This window comes from Myxine glutinosa, chromosome 5 (assembly GCF_964187855.1).
Source record: "Myxine glutinosa chromosome 5, kmMyxGlut1.1, whole genome shotgun sequence".
Taxonomy (NCBI): Eukaryota; Metazoa; Chordata; class Myxini; order Myxiniformes; family Myxinidae; genus Myxine; species Myxine glutinosa.
Genome location: NC_136265.1, coordinates 18,432,299 through 18,447,486, shown reverse-complemented (window position 1 = coordinate 18,447,486; position 15,188 = coordinate 18,432,299). Strand labels below are relative to the sequence as shown.

The 15,188-nt window shown below is 44.7% G+C and overlaps 1 long non-coding RNA gene across 1 annotated transcript; it reads left to right on the top strand.

Annotated features, from left to right (window-relative positions):
- Positions 1-3,127: 3,127 nt before the first annotated feature.
- LOC144892206 (uncharacterized) lies at positions 3,128-11,891 on the top strand. The gene is made up of 2 exons (XR_013623408.1): positions 3,128-3,281; positions 10,070-11,891. It is a non-coding gene; the product is annotated as an uncharacterized LOC144892206 (long non-coding RNA).
- The last annotated feature ends 3,297 nt before the right edge of the window (positions 11,892-15,188 follow it).

The following is a 15,188-nucleotide window of genomic DNA, read 5'->3' as shown; positions in this document are numbered from 1 at the left end:
AAATCGCCTCCACTTCCAGAATCCACATCCCCTCACCCACTCACTCACATACCAAAAAAACCACACCTAACCAACCACCACCGACCCTTAAAATAATCCACTCAAACAAAAAGCACATTCATGCAAACCACACTCACTCCTGCAACACACACACACACACACACACACACACACACACACACACACACACACACACACACACACACACACACACACACACATACACACACACCTTCATTTCTCTTCCACACTCAGTCACTACCCCTTTAGGCTGAAATGAACCACCACCCACAACCTCAACCTGCACCGTTCGACGTGGCTCAATAAATTTCTATATATACACATACACACATAAATACACACATAAAGACACACACATATACATACATATACATACATATATATGGCAATGTCCGTCCGTCTGTCTGTCTGTCTGTCTCCTCCACAACTCCAAAACCATGAAACCTAGTGGCCCCAAACTTTGCATGCATACACCTGGACCTCCAACAGATTGCAAAAAGGGTGCTATAACACCCTTTTTGAAGATGATTAACGAAGTGCTCATAAGAAAAAAACCTGATGTGGTGGTGTACCAAAATGGCGGCCCGCCATCTTGGTCAGCCCACTGCACCTCGCTGGGTTCTTAAGCCGCCATTTTGTTTCGGTCTACTCAAACGTGCCTTGGAAACACAATCGATTATCATTACATAATTGAAGCACATCATCAAAATCTGGATTTGGATATGAGGATTGGATGCTGTAGACTAATTAAATGTCCAAATCTGGAGTAAAATCTGACAAAATTTACCATATCTTGCGATTTTATATCCAACTGTATATATGCATTTATTTCAGCGAGGCTGGGATTCTTTCTGGTGGTAGTTTTTATTTTATTTAACTTTGTCAGGTAAAATGCATCTCACTATACGAGATCGGTGCCGGAGATAGATATATGCATCTGGCTTTTCGAGTACGGTGCCGGTGTGTGTGTGTTACTCTGTGTGTGTGTGTGTGTGTGTTACTTTGTGTGTGTGTTTGTGTGCTACTTTGTGGGTGTGTGTGTGTTACTTTTTGTGTGTGTGTGTGTGTTTGTGTGTGTGTGTTACTTTGTGTGTTTGTGTGCTACTTTGTGTGTGTGTTTGTGTGCTACTTTGTGTGTGTGTGTGTGTGTTACTTTGTGTGTGTGTGTGTTACTTTGTGTGTGCATGTGTGTGTGTTACTGAAACTGAACGAAACTGAACAAAACTGTCAGCTGAAGGAGCAAAATAATGTCATTGTCTTACACGAATGGTTTATTAAATTGTAGAAGAATAGCCTGGTACTTCGTAAGCAGTTTGTGAGTGTAACTTCCATGGGATAGGGTGTCACTCCACTGCATCAGAGTCCACTGTACCTGCGATCTATTTTTAAAATTCCCTCCAGATGATGGACACAGATTGTGCATATCATATTCCTGTCAGGAAGCGATTCATTGTTACCCGGCAATGACGGATACTTTTGCTAGTATATATATATATATATACTGTGTTCAAAAAGTATCCGACCTTTATTTTTCGTGCGTAAAAAAAAAGAAGCTAGGGAGGCGTTGATTGGTGCACATATGTAGGCGATCCTAATGCACACGCGTGAATTTTTTCCCACCTGCAGAAGCTGTCATTCGACGGCAGACCGCCGATGAGTGAGGACATGTAAGTGAGCGCCGTCGGATTTTCGTCGTTTTTGACAAAATGACGGAAAAACTTGAACAACGCTACTGCATCAAATTTTGTGTAAAGCTTGGCGATTCCCAAGTGGAAACGATCCGCAAGATTCAACACCGTTCATTCCATTATGAAGAAGGATTTGGGCTTCAGGAGAATCTCAGCGAAGTTCGTACCAAAGCTGCTAACGATTGAGCAGAAGCAACTCCGTTTGGAGATCGCACAGGACATGCTGGAGACTGTGAACAGCGATCCCAGCTTCCTCAACACAGTGATCACTGGCGATGAGTCCTGGGTTTATGGGTACGACCCAGAAACCAAGTTGCAGTCATCACAATGGAAGCATCCAACATCCCCGAGGCCAAAAAACACAAAATTTGATGCAGTAGCGTTGTTCAAGTTTTTCTGCCATTTTGTCAAAAACGAAAATCCGACGGCGCTCACTTACATGTCCTCACTCATCGGCGGTCTGCCGTCGAATGACAGCTTCTGCAGGTGGGAAAAAATTCACGCGTGTGCATTAGGATCGCCTACATACGTGCACCAATCAACGCCTCCCTAGCTTCTTTTTTTTTTACGCACAAAAAATAAAGGTCGGATACTTTTTGAACACACTACGTGTATATATATATATATATATATATATATATATATATATATATATATATATATATATATATATATATATATATATATATATATATATATATATATATATGTCAAGTTGTAGATTTGTTATTGCCTAAAGTTCAGTTATAGACGTTGGTTGCTAATGTGTTATGATTTAAATGTTGTTTAAAAATGCTATTTTCATAAAGTTAATAAAGGGTTTTTGCTTCGTTTTAGTTTTGGATGAGGAAAGGCTCGCTTCGGTCGTGCTGGACAAATTGTATACGTGTGCTTTTTCGAGGCTAGATAAGGCCGGTCGTAAAACCACGCCCACATGCGCGTGATTTTGCGTAACGCTAGTAGAATGTTTAGATTGCAGACATAAACCTATCGTTAACCATATATATTTTGTATTAATCACAGCGACGCATGACTCTGTATAAACATGCTTTGAATTACTCATGTAAACAAACCCATAAAATATATGGGTTTGTTTGGCCAAGCATGCACTCTTCTCTCTGTGAGTTACATTTCTGTTTTCTCGGAGCCCAGAGAAACATTTGGTCCGAATGATAAGGAAGGGCTGACTCCCCCGAATGACAGCGGATGACGGTGGGGGCTAGGGATAACGGTGGAAGGGACTCTCGCCAGTCGCTTTGTCCTCTCGGAGATTTTCTGATAATCGTATTCATATATAAGTGAATGAGAATCAATGTGTTTCCAGGAAGGCTTGACTTGGCATGAAGCTGGTTCTTGCTGTAGATGTCTTGTCTCCTCCGGATCTGTATAAGTTGGTTTTAATAAAGTTGCTGCGTCATTTCAGGCTATTTGTGGACTTCTTTTCCAAACGAAGAGCTGCTTCTTCACAGATGGTACCAGGAGTGGGGTCAGCACCGGACGACGGGAAACGGAGCCCGAGGGACAGGAGGAAGGCTGCCTGAGGCCGGCGCCGGCACGCGGATTTGATTAAAGGTGGGAGTTGTTTTATATCAGAGGGCTATTATTCCAAATTCGTACCTTCCTCCCTCGAGCAGATTCAGTCTCCCTATCTCCGCGCGGCCTGCACTCGAACAGAAATTGTAAGTAAAGGCTCATTTTAGGCCTCAGAATGACGTGGCTTTGTTAAAGCCAGGATAAACAAGTAAGGATACCAGTAAGGACTTAACAGTAAGCTTAAAGTTACAGTTAGCACCAGGAGGGGAAAATGAGGTCGGACAGCCATATAGGCTGAAGCCAGGTGGCCAAGATTTTTCCAGGAAGGAACAGCCCAGAGACAAGATGGGGTATGCCATTGCATGCCAGGGAACGAAGGGCTGTGGCTAACTTAGAAGGGCCATAAAAACATGGCCAGTAAAAGGATTTGCGCAGGATATCGGTGAAGATAACGTTCGGTACAAGGGAAGGGGGAAAAGTGAGGTCGGACAGCCGTAAAGGTTGAGCCAGGCCGAGAACTTTCCAGGAAGGATCAGCCCAGAGCAATAAGATGGGAAGCAAGCTAATGAAAGAAGGGGAACCCCTTAAGGGAACCCCGGCATCTTTCATGTTTAAGAGGCATCATTTTGCCGCGGTAAGACCATTAAAGGACTGGGCTGTGTTAACTAAAGATTTAAATAATCCCTGGCCAGAGGACAAGTAAGTAAGCAGTTAAACAAGTAAATCAGCGAGTGATGCCGCTGGACCAGATACCAGACCAAGACCCCCCAACCCCCCAAGACCTGAGCTCAGTCCCGGGGCTCTAGGCAACACCCCCCACCCCCCCAAGATCTGAGCTCAGTCCCGGGGCTCTAGGCAACACCCCAACACCCCGCCCTGCCTTCCCTTTTTCACCTCAACCCACCCCCGTCCAACCCGTCCCAAAAAAATCCTTTTCCTTGAATGAGAGACGTAACATGAATGAGCAAAGATTGTACATGAGAGTGGCTGGAGAAAGGCATGATTTGAGTCGATCTGAGTTTCGCGCAAAGTCTGGGAGACTTATATGAGTATATGAATGAGGAATGAATGTATATTGGGATGTTAATTGACGTGTGTATCTGGCCAAGGTATTTGTCTGTCATCTGTTTGGGAGTTGTTTGGGAAGCGAATTGATATAAATCGGGTCAGGAAAGCACTCGGAGTGCCCTTGTCGACCTACTGTTGATATGAAGCGGTTTCTTGGAGATGGTTGCAGGATGGGCTGTTTTTTTTCTTTCGAGCGGCAGTCGGACGGAGATTTGGAATTTGTTGAACTAAATTCAGAATTCGAATCAATATGTGTGTTTTACTTGAATTGAAGAGTTCATTCAATGGCAGATATTGTGGATTGTATGTGTGGGATGTATCGCTGAGGCAGCTCACCTTTGGAATTGGTGTCATATAGTGCATTTTGGGTCAGAGAGGTCAAGCGTCGGAGATCCTGTTTTTTGCGATGTTTACGAGCTAGGGATGAGTTCTGACAGCTCAATGTTCTGACAGCTCACTACATGCCAGGTCGTAGATTTGTTATGACAGCTCACTGTTATGACGGCCCTCATTCGAGAGCGGCGCGCAGTTTTGGTTGCCACGGCTACGAGCCTCGCAGGAAACCGCGAGGCGGGAGTGTTGGGATTCGTGTGGAGGCACGAGGGTGCGCGCCAGGACGGGGGGCGGCGTGGCGTCGTCGCGTTGAGATGGTTGTGCCAGGTCGATCGGCGATCTCTGAATTTAAATCGGATTTTTGTCATGTGTGTTGTGAAATTAACGTCTATCCGAGAATCCTGGCGATGTTCGTTTAATTAAAGTGTGGTACAAACCTGTGTTTCCGCCGTGCGGCTCCGTGGAAGTTTGGGTAGAGGGATATTGTGCGTTCGGGCAGGAGCCGAGCGAGCCGCGAGTCACGGGTGTGCTGTATGAGATTTGCTCAGAGTGCCGGCGATAACTCGCCCACTCTCAGAGGAGGATGTGTGCCCAAATGCATTGTGGGTCATTTCGACTTTGCTGGATGTCGGACGTTCATGTCAGTATCTTGTCAGAATCTTCTTCTTCATGTCATGTCCTTCATCCTTCATCTTCTTGTCCTTCATCTTCATGTCAGAATTAGACATGAGTCATGAGCCATGTCAGAATAGTGGGCACCTGCGACATACATGCCATGCAATGTCACAAAAGGAATACGTTATTTAAAATGGATTTATATAAGGGGAAGAAACGATTTCTAAACTAAATTCGATTTCTAGAATGATTTTCTAAACGCTAAAATAAACGATTTCAAGACAGAGTAATTAATTTCCGGTGACAAGTTCCAACAGGAAGTCTTGTTCAAACAGTAAGTGAGGTACAGTGCGGAGTGGCGGCTGGAAGATGCATCGAAGGATTTGTGTTGATCGATGCGCCGGACAAAGGGTTTGCTGGCGAGCGATGCTGGTAAGGTTAAGTTATTAAAATTCAATAATTTGAGCAGAAATGTCACGTTTTCAACAGAACGCTTATCCGAGGAAAGAGGAATATCGAGGTTTCAACTGTCGGTATGTGGTGTGGCTGGTGCCAAGGTGTGCGGTGGTCAGGTGTGTAACGAAGCCATTTGTCCAGTGTCAGGAGTGGGATGGGAGCGGAATGAGTGTACTTGGGAGGATATTGTTCCAGGTACAAGACAAGATGCTCTTGCAATGACGGGGGGCAAGGAGACACCTAGATGTGCGAATAAGGTACGTCGAATGGTTGTCGGAGGTTGTGGTTTCATTGCTGTCTGTTCTGTGGAGTTATATTTCTGAGGCATGGATTTCAAGGAGGAAGTGTGTGCCCCGAGAAGATTGTGGGTCGCAGATTGGGCACTCTGGGTGGACACGGGGGTTGCAGTTGTGTGGGCGCGAGGAGGTTTGTTGATGAAGCGTTGTGCGAACGAGGAGGGATGTGCGAAAGGTGCACTAGGTAGCAAGGGTGCTGCATTGTAAAGCACGCCTCGTACGGACGTTCCTGGGCGGATTGTGACGGTTGTTGGATTCGTAGAAGTTAGCATTATGCTATGTAGAGCCACATTAATGGTCATTTGTCCATTGTCGCCGGACTTGCATTACTTGTGGGTTAATAAAGCGCTGGTTACCCCAATTTGAAGTTTGACCTTTCGAAGTTTATTTGACCTTTGTTCGAGATATGTAAGGGTAAGAGGTCAGAGGCAATTCACTAACCTTGGAAGAACGACAGGCGGAGTCAGTCTACAGGGTGTTGCTTTAACGACAGGATATAGAACTTAAATCTGGGGAGAATATCGGGACATTATATTGTGGGTAAAACTGAAATCATGTACGTAATTAATGAACAGAGAATATCGAGTTCTGTTTGTCGTTGTAATTGTCGATTGATGTCCCGATTCAGGGGTCTCAAGAAATAAACAGACTTCCGGTGCCGACCGGAAGCGTCAGGTACAGTACGCTTGAGTTTAATTTAACCGGGCCGAGCACAGTGACGTGCGTGATCGAGCAATGGGGATAGTCATGGTCAGTGAAATGCAGTGAAATGCAGTGAACATGCCCGATTTTGGCTTTGCGAGGCTCCGGATAGAAATTGGCATTTCGATACTGTGGATTATATTGTGCCTGCCCGGAAAGGTGATGTCCTGTGCTGGGGCTGGCGACATGCCTCTGTTATTTGTCTGTCTGTCGGTCTGATTGTAAGTCTTTGGTACTGGGAGGGCTAATTGAGTGCTCAGGCGTCATTGTTCCATGGAGGCAGGAGCTGTGAGTCACAAAATGTAAATGTAACACAGAGAGATGAACAGGACAACAATGGAGTTTATATGGACGGGTTTGGGGCAGGTTCAATCTGACGATTACAGAGGGCTTTGTTCTGTTCACGAAACATGTAAAATTCATGGAGTTGAAGTGGTTTGCAAGAAGGCAGCAGAGTCAGTACTGGGATGCAACCTCGTCCAGGGGTTTTGGTCCAGCCTGCAAGGAGTCCAGGGGCTTGTTTCAGGGCTGGGTCGCCAAAAATGGGATGCTGTGCCCATCTGGATGTAAAATTATCCATCAAGGACGGGGAATGATGTGCAGTGTGATTGATTGGAGGTAATAAGGATTTGTGTTGATTTCCTGATTTGAGTTCATCTGGAAACAAAGACAGATGGGATTAATGTGTATATCAGGAACATTTTGGAAAAGAAATATGGATATATGACATTACTAAAATATAACCAAGCAATTGAGAGTTCTTGGGTTAATGGGATATAAATAAATGCATCTACAAGTTGATGGTTTATAAAAATTTAGTTCTGGATGATACTTAAACGATGAACAATGTTGGCAATATACAAAGAATGTGACTTGTTTTTTGGGGGGAAAACATGTGGTTTAAAATTGGTTGGCTAAGTTTTAAAGATGGAGATGTTTCGCAGAACTCTTATGATTATTTATATGAGTGGTGGACTATTCCATGGCGAAGCATTTTTCAGTTTATTGAAAGTTGGATTTTGTAAAATAATGGTTTAATATAACCACAGTAGAAAATAATATACAGATTTGGGACATTTTGTAAACTTTCGAATAATGAGAAGATTCATAAAATTCATAAAAGGTGGATACTGGGAAACCATCGATGTTGGGGGCAAAGTTATGAGTGGTTTTGGGCAAACGAAGATTAATTTAGATTTATCATAGTTAAGTTCGAGGAAGTTGATTTGAAGCCAGAATTTTATTTGGATGCCAGAAAGGAGAAAGGAGATGCTGAAAGCCAGAAAGGAGATGCTGTTGTCTACTCTGAATGACAGGTGGTGGTATCCAGGGCGCTGAGGAGTTTTGTTCACGTTGTAAAGTTTGTTTATTTATTTGTTTATTTAGTTTGTTTATTGTAGAGAAGAGTGCTTTTGGGATTCCAGAGCCAGAGTGGATAATTTGAGGGTAGTAGGTGGAGTAGAGGACATCTTTGCAGTGCTGTAGGTGGTCCTTGTAGGCTTGGGGGTGAACTAATTTGGGTTTAATAGGCACAAGCTGGTCTAAACAGGGTGAGGAGGATGGTGTGATTGATGATGTCAAAGGAGGCGTTGAGGTGAGGAGGATGAAAATGTTGAGGTTGCCGGCATCAGAGGAGAGAAAAGGTCGCTGGTGATTTTGAGGAGAGCAGTTTCAGTACTGTGGCTGGAGCAGAATCCGGATTGGGATGTTTCATACAGGTTATTGGCAGAGTGGTGATGTTTGAGTTGAGTGGCCACAGCACGTTCCAAAACTTTTGACAGAAAGGGTAGATTGGAGATGGGTCTGAAGTTATTTAGGGTGTCAGGGTTTAGTCCAGGGTTTTTCCAGAATGGGGGTGAAGTTTCACGAGTTTTTGGGGAAATCGGTATGTGAAGCTGGATTAAGTTGGAACTGCTTGATGAGCCATGGAGATGGATTGGGTTTTGTTGTTGGTTGTCTGGGAGTTCGGTTGTTGCATTGCCAAAGGTTTCTGTGTGGTGGACACACTCGTTGGCTGTTGTCTTGTGTGACGTGGAGGGAGATGTATGTGGCTGCGTGTGGCTGCCTGGAATCGGGAAGGCGGCTACAGTGGTTGATATTGGTTGTGGATTGTCCGGGGTGCTTCGATTTGCATAGGGGGTGAAGATTGGGATATTACATTATTTTAAGTAAGTATTGGCATGAGTAATTACATAAGTAATTATGAGTTATTATGAGTATTAGTTATGAGTAAGTGATTATTACCTTCGCAAAAGCGGAAGGTTATGTTTGATCGCTGTGTATTTATTTGTATGTCTGTGTGTGTGTGTGTATGTGTATGTTATTCGCATAACTCAAAAAGTATTCAACCGATTCGCATGAAATTTGGTGGGATGATAGGTTATTATCCGGGAACCATTTGATTAGATTTTGGAATCGATCGGGTCAAAGGTCAAGGTCAAGGTCATGAAAAGGTCATGGATGTGATTACAATATCAAACTTTTGGCGGGATAGAATGGTTTAATTTGAAACAAATCTTCCCGCATGACAACGTAGGTGTGGCTTTGCTACACAGATCTTGTAGTCTTTTATTTTGGCAACAAAAGTAGCTGCGGCGAAGGTATGCGCTCTACCGAGTGCCCGTTCTAGTTTTAGTAAAGTTACATGTTTCGCTGTGTTGTGGATCTGGGGACAAGCTAGTTTGATGGGTACCCTGGGGTCTTCGGCGTGTCTATGTGTTTGGCTATCTGTTACACCGGACTCTTGAATGGGTTTTCATGAGACGAATTTCAGACATAACAGTGAGAATCTATTTTGAGCGAATCACAGTGGGTGAGGAAAACATTGTGTGTGACCAGACACCAGAACTGACCAGAATTGAAATTGGAAGTAGACCAGGTTATTTCTATTATTTGTTTATTCGTGAAAATAAATAAATAATAGGGGGAGGTTAATGGAGGTTAATGGAGGTTAATGGTGGTTTGTTTATGTTAATGGAGGTTAATGGTGGTTTGCTTGTGTTAATGGAGGTTAACGGTGGTTTGTTTGTGTTAATTCTAGTTGAAACTCTAGCTGAAGTAATTTTCGTTTATTTTTATTATTTTATTGATTTTTTGATTTGATTTGAGATTTGAGATGATTGATTTTTATTAATTTTATAATTTTATTTTTATTGATGTTGGAAACAGGTAATGGGATGCTGAGAGAAGGATTGAATTTAATTTGAATTGGACTGGATTAAATGGGATTGAATTTAAAAATTGAATATTGGATAAAATTGGATCCACTTGAAAAAAAGTGGATTAGGAAATTGGAGAAAAGGTGTTCTATGAAACTATGAATTGAATGAATTTAATCTATGAATTGGAGACCTGTAGACCAGGCGTTCCCAGGAGACTTGTGGACCAGGTGTTCCACCAGAGGAAAAAGACCAGGTGTTCGTGGAGCACTTCACCTGCAAGAACGCCTTGGAACCAAGGTGGAAGGGACCAGTCCAGGTGTTGCTGACTACACCAACGGCAGTCTTTTGCGAGGGCAAGACCTCGTGGATCCACGCCACGCACTGTAAGTTGGCCATACAAGCACCAGACACTACACCACAGCAACCACAGTAAGGATGGGCCTAATCATAGGTACAAATGGGGTGGTAAAGGGACTCCAGTGCTTATCCACCCACCTGGTCCCACCCCATGGGACAATGTTTATATGCGGCGACAAGGCTTACCCCTATTTACCAAATAATTGGGGGGGCACATGTTATCTGGGTTCAGTCCTTCCTGACGTTGAGATACTGGATGAGCTAGACCCAAAGTCCTTGGACAGGCGTTATAAGAGGTCAGTCATGAACGAAGATGGAACCACTAAACTACACGGGAGTCTATGGGAAAAGGTGTTTGGTTTCTTCTTCCCAGGAGCGGGCACAGTCATGGATAGTTTCCGGATAGACAAATTGGCTTTGACCCTAGAAAAGGTGGCAAACGACACCGCTACGGCTCATGACATACTATTGGATCGATCGGATCGCGCGCGAAAATTCTTATACATTTAGCTGGCTCACTGACTGGTTCCAGGGATGGACGGGCACCATAGTGAAGTGGTTATTGACCGCACTGGCTGTGATAATCGGGGTAGTAATTTGGGGGGCACTAATGAAATCTCTAGTCCTCCTCTGTATAAGAAAGTATTTTACAGGATGGAAAGTGAAGAAGCCGCCGACAACGACTATGGCTCTGACCACAGAGGCCGTCGACCTGAACGGGTCCTTCAACAAGGCAGTTGCGACCGGCGCTCCAGAAAATTGCATTGAATTTTGTAATGACTGTGATACTTGTGCGGATCCCATGTGGGAACTGGCTGCTGCCTGTAACGGTGTATGTGATGACTGTGATACTTGTGCTATAAACCCCTTGCGTGTACTGGCTAACGCTGCTTATGTATTACAAGCTGACAGCTGCACGCCCCCTTCCGACCCAACTATGGATCTGATTGCGACACTGGGTCTGGCGGTCGAGGGACCCGACGCGGATGTCCTAGACCCGCAAGCCGACCAGGCGCCCATGGGAGACTTTGACATAAAGGAAGTCCCTCTCTTTTCTTCCAAATGTTTTAAGTTCAAATGCTTCAAGTGAATCGGATTTTTACGCTCTGTACCCTGATCAGGAAATTGAGACACAAGATACTGACGACATTTTGTATTCCCCAGAACAGCAGCACGTGAGGGACCTCATGGGCATGATCGTTGATTAACTTCGAAGATCTGCAAGGACTGGGTCTGCAAAGGGTGGGGGGAGCAAGTTCCGCAGGGGAGGTGGTGGCCCTCTGGCGGAGCAGAACCTCATCTGGACCAGACACCTTCGTTGTGGATCCGAAACGTTAATGGACTTTCATGTTCTGAGCCCTCAGGCTCCGAGTACGCACCACACGACACGCTCGCCAAATGCACGGGCGAGGCGCTTTGGGCGCACGATATGCCCTTGGGAGATACCCGCATTACACAATTATTTTTCAATAAAGCCCGATGTGGCACGTTGTCTCTTAAGATACTTTGTCTCGACGAGACAAGAGGAAGGAATGTCAAGTTGTAGATTTGTTATTGCCTAAAGTTCAGTTATAGACGTTGGTTGCTAATGTGTTATGATTTAAATGTTGTTTAAAAATGCTATTTTCATAAAGTTAATAAAGGGTTTTTGCTTCGTTTTAGTTTTGGATGAGGAAAGGCTCGCTTCGGTCGTGCTGGACAAATTGTATACGTGTGCTTTTTCGAGGCTAGATAAGGCCGGTCGTAAAACCACGCCCACATGCGCGTGATTTTGCGTAACGCTAGTAGAATGTTTAGATTGCAGACATAAACCTATCGTTAACCATATATATTTTGTATTAATCACAGCGACGCATGACTCTGTATAAACATGCTTTGAATTACTCATGTAAACAAACCCATAAAATATATGGGTTTGTTTGGCCAAGCATGCACTCTTCTCTCTGTGAGTTACATTTCTGTTTTCTCGGAGCCCAGAGAAACATTTGGTCCGAATGATAAGGAAGGGCTGACTCCCCCGAATGACAGCGGATGACGGTGGGGGCTAGGGATAACGGTGGAAGGGACTCTCGCCAGTCGCTTTGTCCTCTCGGAGATTTTCTGATAATCGTATTCATATATAAGTGAATGAGAATCAATGTGTTTCCAGGAAGGCTTGACTTGGCATGAAGCTGGTTCTTGCTGTAGATGTCTTGTCTCCTCCGGATCTGTATAAGTTGGTTTTAATAAAGTTGCTGCGTCATTTCAGGCTATTTGTGGACTTCTTTTCCAAACGAAGAGCTGCTTCTTCACATATATATATATATATATATATATATATATATATATATATATATATATATATATATAGTTGCGGTTTTGAGAACCCACACTTGTAAATATGACATCATTAAAGGTTAAAGGTAGCACCCCATAGATAGGCCACAAGCAACACGTAGGTCACCATAGGACTTCAGTTATTTCATTAGTATGTGTATAGATAAGGCCATGTTTCCAATAATTGAATCTGCGTTGTGTCAATCAAATAAGGAGTAGGCCCCATTCCGTCCATTTTGACAGCCTCCCTCTCCAAGCGACGCCATTACGTGCCCTCCTGTCTGTACCCCACGGCCCTCCCAATTTGGAATGCTCCTCGGCCAGCAGCAGCAGCCTTCGCTGCCCGTGAGCTTGCTCAACACCGCCATAAGCCATGAGGTGAGGCCCGGAAAAAGGGGGCGGAGCACAAGAATGGAGGTGTGGCCACGTCAACCCACCATCAGGGCGGGGCCGGTAAGCGATGACCAGCCAACCAGGGCTGAAGTAAGATTGCCTGATAGGCGTGGCTTTTGGGCTGGCGGAGCGATCACTGGTTCACTTATAAAAGCGCGAACGCAAAGCCCTTTCACAGGACTTACCAGGGGACTTATGCAGCGGCGCGGCGCTCATTAAAGAGGACTTGTGGGTACATGCGCTTGGCAACAGGACTCATGAGAAGAGCTCGCCTTGGAGGACTCGTTGAAAGATTGGTGTTGACAGGACGTATTGGGAGAGCGCACATTACAACGAACTCGTGGGTACATGCGCTTGATCAGAGAGGGTTCGTTGGCATTGGGAGCTCAAAGCAGGACCTTGGAGAGGGGGCGTTTGGCGCGAGTGTGCAACTATTATGTACGCTAGTACCAGCCTTCTCCCCCCCCCCCCCCCCCCCCCGTCATTATAACTGTCCGTTCGCGTTACACTGAAGAGCTGCCTGCCGGGTTTCGTCCGTTGGACCGGAGCCTGGACCGGAACCGGATTGGAGCCTGGACGCGCTGGTGACCATCAACCTGTTCCACCCTACCATCTACAATCCCCGTGTGAGTGTGTATGTGAGACGGGCCCGTTTGTCCAGGGAATAAGATAAGACTGTTTAAGGCTGCCCTGTGTAACTGCTTCTTCCTCTTCCTTGTGCATTCCCTTCTTTCATTTCCTCTTTACTTTGTACATAATTAATAAACCCATCTGTTCTTCCTATCGTCCTGGTTTCCTCTAATCCGATCGTCCGAGTCTTTTCTCCATTGGGTGAACGTGGCACGATCGGAACCGCCATAATCGGGTCTAGTCCTTGTTAACGGCCCGAATCGCGGCTCGCTTCGCTCGGCGTGTCCACTAACGCCGTGGTTCGGGCGGGAGTTATTTCCTTGCTTCACGGTCGGTGTTAGTAATTAGGTATTAGGACTAAGTCGACAAATAACCCTATTTAATACCGACCGGAAGTAACGTATAACTTCCAGGACTCGCGTCGGCCAGATAAAAGGACAAGGGGATTAACCCCCCCTTGATAAGGGGAGAGCCGACGTCCGAGATCCGTAACAATATATATATATATATATATATGTATATATATATATATATATATATATATTATATATGTATATATATATATATATATATAATTTTTTGGTTGTTTCGGGTATAATGTGCCAAAGCAATGTCCTTGTGAGAAATACAGTAAATAATGACTTTCCGTAGAGGAGAGGCAGAAATGTGGAATCTTGATAAGGTACAACATGGCCTTTCCCCAAAGGTAATGTGGGACCTTTTAAAGTCGATAAGACAAAACAGTCAGGACGGTAAACTCTCTTCTACAACAACATGCATGGGAGCACAGAGACGATAGTTTATATTTCGTTGAATCCTGTTCCTCAACAATAAATCAAACTGAGATTTTACAACTCGGAGGGGAGTACACTGTATTTTTCAGACCCTACTACATAAAATTACTCTCACGTTAAATTTACATCACTGGAGAGTATTTGTGGTAAAAAAAATATTGCAGGAAAGAGGTTAACTGCAACGAAAGAACAGAGATCAAATTGATACTTACTCTGATTTTATTTTTTTTTGGATACAAGATCGAGGCTCATGTAAGCGCTAACATCAATCACAAAAAACAACAACAAACGGACACACAAAACATACAATAAAGGGAGCGGGAGACAAGATGGGGAGAGAGAGAGGGAAGCACACAAGTACAACAGCAGAGAACAGGGACAACGGAAGATCTGTGGGAGGGAGAGGGCTTGGGGGGAGGAGGCATGGGAAGGTGGGGGTGGGGGGGGGGGTGGGAGAGGTATAAAACACATGGACACTGCTAGAACTTCCAGGAAAGAAAGAAGTCGGAATTTCAAAAAAGGTGGATAGACATATAGGAGGGTTAAGGTGGACAAGGTGAGTGCGTGCGCAAAACTACTGAGGCTGCCTCGGTAGGGGATGAACGAGCTGATAGTTTCGTGTTCTGAAACAGCGGTGGTGTATAAGAGGCGGATTCGAAACATCCAGCAAGCTTAGCGGTTCCCACCTTCGTTGCGGCTCGGGTCTCACCTCGAAACACGTGATTCTTTTGTCGTGAAGCAGCGAGAGGGGGCTGGGGGCTAAATACAGCCCCCGATGGATTTGATGACACATTCTCCACCAATGGTGAAGTTGTTGATTACGTG